We start from the raw sequence: 10,068 nt of genomic DNA on the forward strand, positions 1-10,068 counted from the left end.
AGATTCTTAAAACATGGACTGAGAGATATGTGATTAGTACTCTAACAGAATTTCTGGCTCTCTAGTAACCCCCGTGGCCTCTCAGAACAGCCAACCGTGAAAATCAGGGATCAAGATATCTGAGACAGGTGACCAGACCCAGCAGTGCCGGGAAGCATGGAGCATACTTATAGTTTTCAGTAACGCTTTACTCTGTCCTTACGGGGCTTCCCTGGTGGCGCAGACAGTAAAAATCTGCCTGCGATGCAGGAGACATGGGTTTGATCCCTGGGTCGGGAAGATCCCCTGGAGGAGGGAAGGGCAGCCCTCTCCAGTATTCTTGCCTGGAAACTCCACGAACAGAGGAGACTGGTGGACTACAGTCCGTGGGGTCGCAGAGTCGGACACAACTGAGCGACTCACACACCCCATCCTTAGAGCATCAGAACCTCTGCTCCAACACTGCCATTTTGAGTGATTACTTTTGCTTGAATTCAGTGAGTAGCGTTATCTAAAGATTATTGGCCCTGAAGGGTAGTCCTATTCTTTGTGGGATTTTTTTCATAAAAGATTTTAAAATGATTATATAGTCAAAAGATATGCCTATGTATATTTTTAAATGTCTTCTAAGTTTTTAAAATCAAATTGAGGAAGATCTTCCCAATTCTAAAAGAATGCAAAATTCTAAATTGTCTTTTTTCTTTTATTACATTGAAATCCTTTGGGGATTTGGGAGTGAGGATGGGATGGTTAGGTAGCATCGTCGACTCCACGGACATGAATTTGAGCAAGCCCCAGGAGACTTGAAGGACAGGGGAGCCTGGCGTGCTGCCATCCTTGGGGTCACAAAGAGTTGGACCTGACTTAGCTACTGAACAGCACCAATGATGGACCGAGATAGGGATCTAGCTTTGTTCTCTTCAAGCAGTTGTAGCAGCGTCATTTATTAAATACACCTCTTTTCCCCTGTGGTTGGGGAAATACACACTGCACCATTTTTCATACCCTATCATTTCACTCAGACGTTCTGCACAACTTTATGATGGAAAGGAGGGCAGTTCCAGGTTTGTGTGGCTCCTGGGCACTGCACTCAGAGATTGAGCCATTGGCTGGAGTTAGTGAGGCAGGGTCTTCTGAGACCTATGCTAAACTGTAGGTCAGGTCTGGTCTTGTCTTTCCCATTGTTACAACGTTGTCCGGTAAATGAATGGAAGGAGAGTCTAGGCTATTCAAGATGGAGAAGACCTCACAAAAAAACAGAATTTTCTTCATTTTAAGAAAAAGATTTTGTTTCTCATAAGCAGCCCCTGGCATTGTTTCCAATGCCAGGGGTTTGGATTCAGTTGAAACTTCGCACTTCATAAAGAAATGCTGTCAGCACCTCAGACAGAATAATTCGGAGGGAGGTTTAGCCCTCCCCTTCTTCCTTCGGTTTCCCATGCCCCTTGTTCTTAGCTCCTTTTCTCTCCTCATTTGCCCCTGTATTGAAAAGAACCTTGTAGCTTTTAAGAGTGCTTCCTGCATGGCCTCATTTTCTAAATTTTCACTGGAGACATTTGGTGTGTTTTAGGTGAGGCCACACTGTCTCCCCTCGGCTCCTGGCCGCTCTCGTTTTCCCCCTTGACTTGCTTTGTTCTCCTCCCTCCTCTCAAACCCCCTGTCCTTTCGCCTTCTGCTTCTCTCTTCCCGCTAAACTTCCTCGCCTCTCAACCTTCCCACCTCCCCCACCACCAGCAGCCTTTCTCCCCAAACACACCACAGGAGAGAGGAGAGTGGTGGGGGGTTTAAGTTCATTACCCATAGAGTAGCTTTTCTTATCAATGCGTATTCCTTTGTTTCAATGAAAGAAGAAAAGTAAAACTCTATAACCCGCCACTTTGTAGCAGCCCAGTTTTCCTGTCTCCCCTAGTATGTCTTAGGTCCCACTCAGATATTTATTACCCTGATTGTAAAATGTAGCAAACCCAGAAAGCTAATGCCTTTCAGGGAGTAGCTCCTTTTGAAAAACAAATTTCTCTATTTTTTTTTAATTGGCATATAATCAGAGAGTAGCTCTTAATATACAACTTTTCACATTTGTGTGCCCTTGTCCCGTAGGGGCAGTAGGCATATCATGCCCAGGCTTTCAGGTAAGGAGCGAGCACAGATTAAAGGGGCTTCCAATCTGTTTTTTATAAAATTGTGTTTTCTACATGAGTCTCTCCCACAAAAGGGTTTAGACATAAGTGAAAATCTGGGCAGTCTTTGTGAAAGTAATTTTAAGCCTGATGTTTTGGGGGGAAAGTTACAGAATGCTCCTACGTAATAGAGATTAAAAAGGTAAGCTAAAGACATTTACTCTGGTTTTGATCAGAATGGAAAGAAGAAGAGAAATCTGAAGTAGCAACTTGGAGAGAAATATAACAGTCAGGTTAGCCTGAAGTTCTGGAGCTGAAGTGGTAGAACATAACAGACTCAGCTGAGGTCTGACTCAGAGATAAGAAAGAGCTCTGAATTAGGAAAGACTTACTCTAAGGAAGACTATTGATAAGACGAGGGTTACAGTAAACTGTGACAGATATGTGACGAGTGAATGTTAATGAGAAGACATCAAATTGTATCTTAGATTTTTTTTTCACAACACAGCATATGACCTTTCTGTAATTCCTTGACACTGTAGAACAGCATTACATTCAGCAGTTTCATTCGTAGTTTTTGGTTTAAAAATAAAAGAATGAAACCATATGGTTTGATTTTTTTATGTTAGTCTCACGTTTTGTATATACTAAATACTTTAGAACCTATGACAGCATACTTGCTAGTAACTGGTGATCGTGTACCCCCGTACTGGAATTGTTTGAAGCTCTCGACTTTTAGATGCACTCCAGAAAGAAAAAGGCAGGGAGTGAGAAGCTGACCTCTGCTCCAGTCTGTCCCATTCCTTGCTCTCTGTCCTCTCCTTTCTTCAAGGAGTAATGTTTGGGGGGGAATAAATCCTGGAAAGGGGATTGAGTTCTTCAGTGGGAAGGATAGTAGCACTGACTGACTCTGATCCCATGTGCCTTTCACAGGATGTGGGGTAAGAAATGACTCATCAAGAACCCTCTGAGCCATTGTCAGGGAGAGAGATTTCAAGGGAGCCTGGTGCTTTGCATAGGGAATCTCCTTAAGCCAAAATGACTTATCATGACAAAGGGGATTGAAAACATTCCGTTCATTGTCACAGAAAGAGCAGAAATGGACTTATGAAAGCCTGGACCCAATGTTGAGAATTCAGGCTGGATGCAGAGTGGGCAACAGCATTCCACCTTCATTGCCTAAGCTAATGAGAAAAGTGGCAGCCTGTAGTGGCAAAGCAGGCCTTCCAGAGAAATCAGGACCAAAGACTCAGCCCTTAATACTCAATTTTAAGCAAGTAATATTTGTTTGTTTGTATTTAACTGTACTTTAAAAATGCTACATTGTGCCAGATACCTTGTTGAAAAGAGTTTATTAATATTAACCGGTTTAATTAATAGAGACTCTAAAGCAAGATATAAGCATCACAGTGTAGATGGGGCGGCAAGCCCATATAGGAGACATTAAAGGAGCTCATTGATGGTTTCTACAAATGTTTGTTAGGCATTTACTATGTGCCAGGCACCTTTACAGTTAGTGGTCAGAACTATCTTCTTAGCTGCTTGAGTTAAAAGTTATTAGCAGAACCCTGGAAAGGAGGAATTTCAATCTTATCCCAGAATTCTCTACATATTCTTAGGGTATCCCTTTAACCAATTAAGCATATTTCTCATTATTGGCTCATTCTTCTTTCAGTCATTTTTGAACAAAGATCTGAGTTCAAGGACATTTCTAGGTTTTATAATACATAGATTCTACTGTGGGGGTACTTAACCTGACTTTAGAGTCAGAATGCTCATGGCAAAAATCAGATAAGAAGCCCTTTGACAGCAGGTTGAAGGGAATGAGGCTTTTCTTGGTCTGGTTCACCTCAAGTTGAAAAATTTGCATTTCACTTATATAGCAAGAGGAGATGCTGATAATGCATTCAGAAGAATTCCATGTTGGCAGGCATTGTATGGCAACACAAAAGGAATCTTTTGTTTTGTCATAAGTAACATTGTTTGACCTTTATACTACTCTTCCACACTTTAAACTTTTCCAGTTGGTGAACATTCGAAGTCAGAAAGAGTAAATTCCATCATTGCCATTAGTTTTACTTGGAATTCTTCAGTAGGGACTGCTGTATATAATGACTTCCCCTTGGGTATTTCAAAATACTATCAGGTAAGGTGCAACATTTCATAAATATATCTGTTTTACAAATCAAAGTGTGCTCCTGTATAAACCAGCTTGAGAATCTTTTAAGCAGCATATACTTGAAGTCAATAGAAATAGAATTTTCTTTTAGTTCAGTCACTGTGAATAGATCATGATACATTTCTGTACCATTCCACCCCCCCCCACCCCCCCCACCCCCCCGCTGCTGTCTAATATGGTTGGCAAATTGCCTTGAGGACCTGTCATGAAGACAGAGAAAAAGATCCTCATTCTTCCCTTATCACCGCATTTATCAGTAAATTTCATCGTTCTGCCCAGCTTTCACTCTTGTAGTTTTCTGCACTGCAGGAGAGCTTATTGCTTCTTTGACTGATGAACAAGACAAGAAGATGTCATCCCAGAAACCATTCCTGAGTCAGAACTTACAGAATTAGCAATGTTCACTTAAAAAGGAAGTACCAATAAGTATTAATTTCAGTTGACATATATATTAGAGCAAGTTTAACAGAGTTTTTAGATAAACATATACTATAGATTCCACTTTCATTATGTTTCTCTGTTTCATGGTGATAAACATTTCAATTAGCTCTGCAGTCATTCAGACCCGAGTAGCCTGAAAGAGAAATAACCTTGATCGTTGATTGTCTACCATATGCCAAGCATTGACCTATTCATTCCACTTATACTACCTCATTAAATCCTTGTTATGGCCCTTGTGTGAGGTGCGACCATCACCAGGTTACAAGTGAAGACTGGCAGTTAAAATTTGAAGCCCCAGGAGGCAAGATCATGCCAGGATTAGATCTTGTCTACTTATATCTTGAGGACATGCTCATATTTGGGATGGGAATCAGGATGGAATCCTTTCTCCTGATGGAAGGCAGTGCACTGACTTGTCTTCTGATAAATCAAAACCAAATAAAAGATGCAAGCGAAGGTAGTCTGGTGCCTTTAAGTGTCTTGGCTTTTTAAATAGAATTGTATTTATTTTTGGCTGTTGGGTCTTTGCAGCTGCACGAGCTTTTCTCTAGTTGAGGTGCTTGGGCTTCTCCTGTCGCAGAGCACAGGCTCCTGGGCCCGTGGGCTTCCGGGGCGGCAGCACCTGGGCTCAGGAGGTGCATTTCCCAGCTCACGGCTCAGTGGTGGTGGCTCATAGGCTTAGTTATCCCGCAGCATGTGGGCTCTTCCTAGACCAGGGACTGAACCTGTGTCTGCCGCATTGGCAGATGGATTTGTTACCACTGAGCCGCCAGGAGAAGACTGTCTTAGTTAATACATGGTTGCCTTCAGGATTCCCATCTTTCAGGCAGCTTTATCTATAATTAAATTCATTCTGACTAAATGTAAAAGCTGAGTGTTACCAGAAACATCTGATTGCCAGAGGGAAGAAAGTGTGTTACCTCCTAGCTGTGTGGTCTCGTGCAAATTACTTAACTGCTTTGAGCCTTCCTTTCCTCAGCCTGATGAGGATTAAATGATGTATGTATATAAAACATCCACCATGCTGCCTGATAAGTGGAAAGTATTCAATAAAGGTAATTATTTTCCTATGATGATGCTGGGGATAGGGAAGTTAAGTTTATAGTGTGTTGAATGATTTAAAGATTGCTAATTAACTTAGCATTGACAAACTGGATGGAAGCCTCCAGTGGAATTTTCTGCTGTCCCTGGATTTGAAGACTGGCATAAGGACTCAGCATGAGAAACAAATTCCTGGATGACAGCTGCCTGGGAAGACCGAAGTGTGACAGAGTCAGGACTCAGAAAAACTCACTGGTCAGAGACTCAAATAAATTAATGTGATTTTTCTGCACATATTTTGGGATGGGGCACCATAGTTTAACAATAACTTTACATTGGTTTACAAATATTAGTTTGCCCCAAATCAGCTAGCCAGTGACCAATTTGCTAAGAATTAGTTTGTCAGATACTTGGTTTGCCTAATAATTAACTCATCAAATTCTATCTATATGTATGACTGAGTCCCTTCACTCTTCACTTGAAATTATCAAAACATTGTTTGTTAATCAGCTATACTGAATTAAAAAGTAAAAAGTTAAAAAATTATTTAAAAATAATGGAAGAAACAGCACTGGGGGATGAGGTATTAAAGAACTCTGTTCTTTCTATGCAGTGTTCCTGTAAATCTAAAGCTGTTCTAAAAAATAAAATCTTAAAAAAGTGAAAAGAAATGATCAATAAGCCCCAAAATTTAAAGAATTATCTATAAAGTTTACATTAATTTGTACTGAAAATTTCTGTGAAGTTGTAATGGATTGGTTTTCACTCTGTCTTCATAACAGAATTTTATGGAAACTTCAATTTTTCAGAAATTGATGGACATAGGCTTATATTTCCCATGAATACATTTAATCATTTTCAATGATTCATTCAAATTCATCCATTTTAGCATAAAATTATAATATTTATTTGCCATTTATATGTAAATTCTGTAAAGGGACCCAAACTAATCACACTGATATGAAATGCTCAATTTTTCTTTCTGACTGCTAGAAATACTAGATGAACGCTCATATGCCCATTGAGGCATTGTGAAATGACATTCAAAGCAATCAGAAGAACTCAAAAGTGGCTGGAGCAATTCCATTATATTAAAAATGTTAGCTTCATCAAGACAAGAATTTCTATTTTGTTCATTGCTTCCTCTCCAGTGTTAGAACAATGTCCAGACAATGGTAGGTACTCAGTATCTGTGGAATGCAATGATACAATCTATCATTTGGTACATAGAATTTTAGTCAGTTGGCTCTCTGCAAATTGACTTTTGGCATTTTAGCTTGCTTTCCTAGGCATCAGCAAGGGCAAAACACCTTAAGGACTTTTGTTGACTGCATTTTCAGGGTATGTTGGGGTTTCCAAAGAGGTGAGGAAATTTTAAGTTGTATAACTAGGTGAGTGTGGGGAGATAAAGAAGGGAGGGTTCCCACTGTCTCCAAGCTGATCAGACCAACTTAATTCTAACTCTCCATTCTTGTAACCACACTTAAGAGTTAACAGGTTGCCTGATACCCAGAGGAGGGTGCCCGCTACAGTCTTACATACAGAATGGTTGGCAAACTGGAACTAGTTAGACTGGGGAAGATGTAAGGGACTAAGCAAGGGCTCTCTTTTCATATATGAAGAGGTATCCATGGAGAATATTCTGACTTTCTTCTGTGTTCCCAAATGGTGAATAGACCAATGGATAAAAACCACGAGAACGGCAGACCCTGGGTCATCTGATGCCCAATGCTCTTTCCTTTGTGCATCCCAGGGTCTTCCGTCCCTGTAGTAAGTAGAGACTGTTCTCTGAGGTTGTTGGAGAGCAGTTAAGGAGTTACAAGAGTTGAGATCAGAGTTCCAGTTGACTCAGCTGGTCTCCAAGTTCCCTTTCTGCCCAGAATATTAGAGACAAAGAAGCTGAGTGCTTGAATAAGACAGACCCATGTTTGGATCCCGGCTCCACCATGTAGCAGCTAAGTGATCACGTACAAAGTACATGTACAAGGCTCTCTGAACCTCTGTTTCCTCAATCATGCAATGGAGATAACAACAGTACAGACCTCAAAAGGTTGTGGTGAGTATTAAATAAAGTAGTAGATGTAAAGCATTTAGTACAGTGCCTGGCACCTAAGTGCTTGACAAGTGCCTTCCTTATTACTATGAATCAATGAAAAAGAATGTACTAGGTCTTCTTTTTTCAAGAGATGATAATCAAGGTTTCAGTCTCCAATTGTTAAAGTAGACACTTCTAAGAGCTCACTAAGTTCTTCTCAGGGTAGGGAAGTTATTTTCTGTTTTCAAAAGAGCTACTTCCACAGATGACGCCCAACTGTATACACAACACTTCAGTCCTTGCTGTGGATTCCAGACTTCTGCTTTGTTCAAGGGCCTGGGCGGAATGGAGACAGGAAGAGGCGCTGAGACACAGTGGCCGAGGAGCAGGAGTCCAGGCCAGGTCAAGTAGGGAAGTAGCCCCATGAGTCACAGGCTGGAAAACTCCAGCAGGGCCTCTCTGGCTCCAGGCTCCTCTCACTGGGAGACATTTCCTGCTCTTTGCGCTCTGCCGACCCCCCTCCCGCAGGAGTTCCTTAAGACAAGGTCTCTCACTGAATTGTTATAACCCAGGGGAAGGAGCGTTTTTAGTGTCTGCCAAGGCCAGGAATCTCCCAAGACTTGTGATAACTGTGTGAAACAAGTCGGTTCTCCGGCTGGAGCCCATCTTGCCATCTTGGCAAAAGGAAGCCATTAGTGTTACCTGGTTTCCTCACGGGTTAGAGGGGTTAGCTCCTGAGTGAGTTAAAACACCGTGTGTTACTGCTTCCACAGCACCTCGGGGATGGCCAGAGGCTTCACTGTGATTGCGCATGAGGTGCTCACACAGGAAATCACCTGCGGAGAGGAGCTGATATGGGCCACCCCGGCCCTGACTGGCCTTCGACAGGTTTATGGGGGGCAGAAGGCAGGGAAGAAGCTCCTCGCTTGGCTTGGGGCTCTGAGCTGGTTCAGGTTGCAACTCTGTTCAGGCCTCTGGAGCCTGATGAGGCCCCAGACTCTCTTGGGGTCATTTGGAAGCAGCCCAGGCCCTCTAACACATGGCCCTGATAAGGATCTCACTCTCCAAGATAAGGAGCTGTTTAGGGGAATCTGAGGAAGCCCGGGGTTCATTTCCATAAAGCTGCACAATGTAAAGTGTAATCCCTACACAGATGCAATTAGCTGTTAAACATATTAAGTTGTGAGGAAGGGGTGCTCTGCTGGCTCATAAATGAATGTGAGTCTGTCCCGGGGGACTGAGGGCAGGTATCTTTCCCTGCCAGATCATTAGAATGGTGACAGATAATGGATCAAGAGGCCGAGCTTTCCGCAGCTTCAGCAACCACAAAGCCCCTGAGGAGGAAGGACCTTGGGGAGCCACGGCCACCAAGGACCAATTTGTTTCCCTTATATTGGCAGGGTGAGAGTCTTTGAGAGAGGCTTTGAAGTCCCATCCCTGTCCTGTGTGGCAGCCAGCTCACTCAGCGTCTCCTGCTAACACAGCCTTCGGCACTGTGGCATGAGGTTGCCAGGTGATCTTGGTGAAGGTTGAGTGCCCTCCAGCATGGCCGCTGTGGATGCCTGGCAAGGCCATTAAAGCTGAATCTGGGCGCTTCTTGGTGGTCCAGTGGCTAAGACTCCATGCTCCCAAGGCAGGGGGCCCAGAGTCCATCCCTGGTCAGGGAACTAGATCCCGCACGCTGTAACTAAAGGTTCATGTATCGCAACCAAGACCTGCCACAGTCAAATAAATAAATAAAAATAAATGTTAAAAAAAAATAAGTTCCCTTCTGCCAAAGAAATAAAGCTGCATCTGTCGGAAGGAGATTCAAAATCTCATTTCTGGGCAAGTAGCTACTAAATGGCCCTCCCCTCAAATACCAATGGCACCTCTTCATAACCTCTATTGATTTCATAGAAATAACAGAAACAATATTAATCAATAAATTATTAGGAACTTAGTTTGTGCTAGGCTGGGTACAAAGCAGTTTATAAAAATATAGTTTTCATAACAAGCCTATGAGCCAGGTACTAATATTATCACCAGTTCACAGATGAGGAAATAGAAGTTTTGGCAGGTTCACAGATTTGTACATAACTGTATAGTTAGGAAGAAATAGTGGGTTTAGGTTTTAATCTCAGAAGCTGATTCAAGTGTGGAAACTCATAGTAAATATTTTAGGACACATTAGAAACATCTTCCACTAGGCTTGTGGAGAAATTTGCCATTCCTCAGACTCCAGTTGGTATCAAGACCAACCCAAAACAAGATGTATTACAAAAATGTGTTGTACA

This window comes from Dama dama, chromosome 6 (assembly GCF_033118175.1).
Source record: "Dama dama isolate Ldn47 chromosome 6, ASM3311817v1, whole genome shotgun sequence".
Taxonomy (NCBI): domain Eukaryota; kingdom Metazoa; phylum Chordata; class Mammalia; order Artiodactyla; family Cervidae; genus Dama; species Dama dama.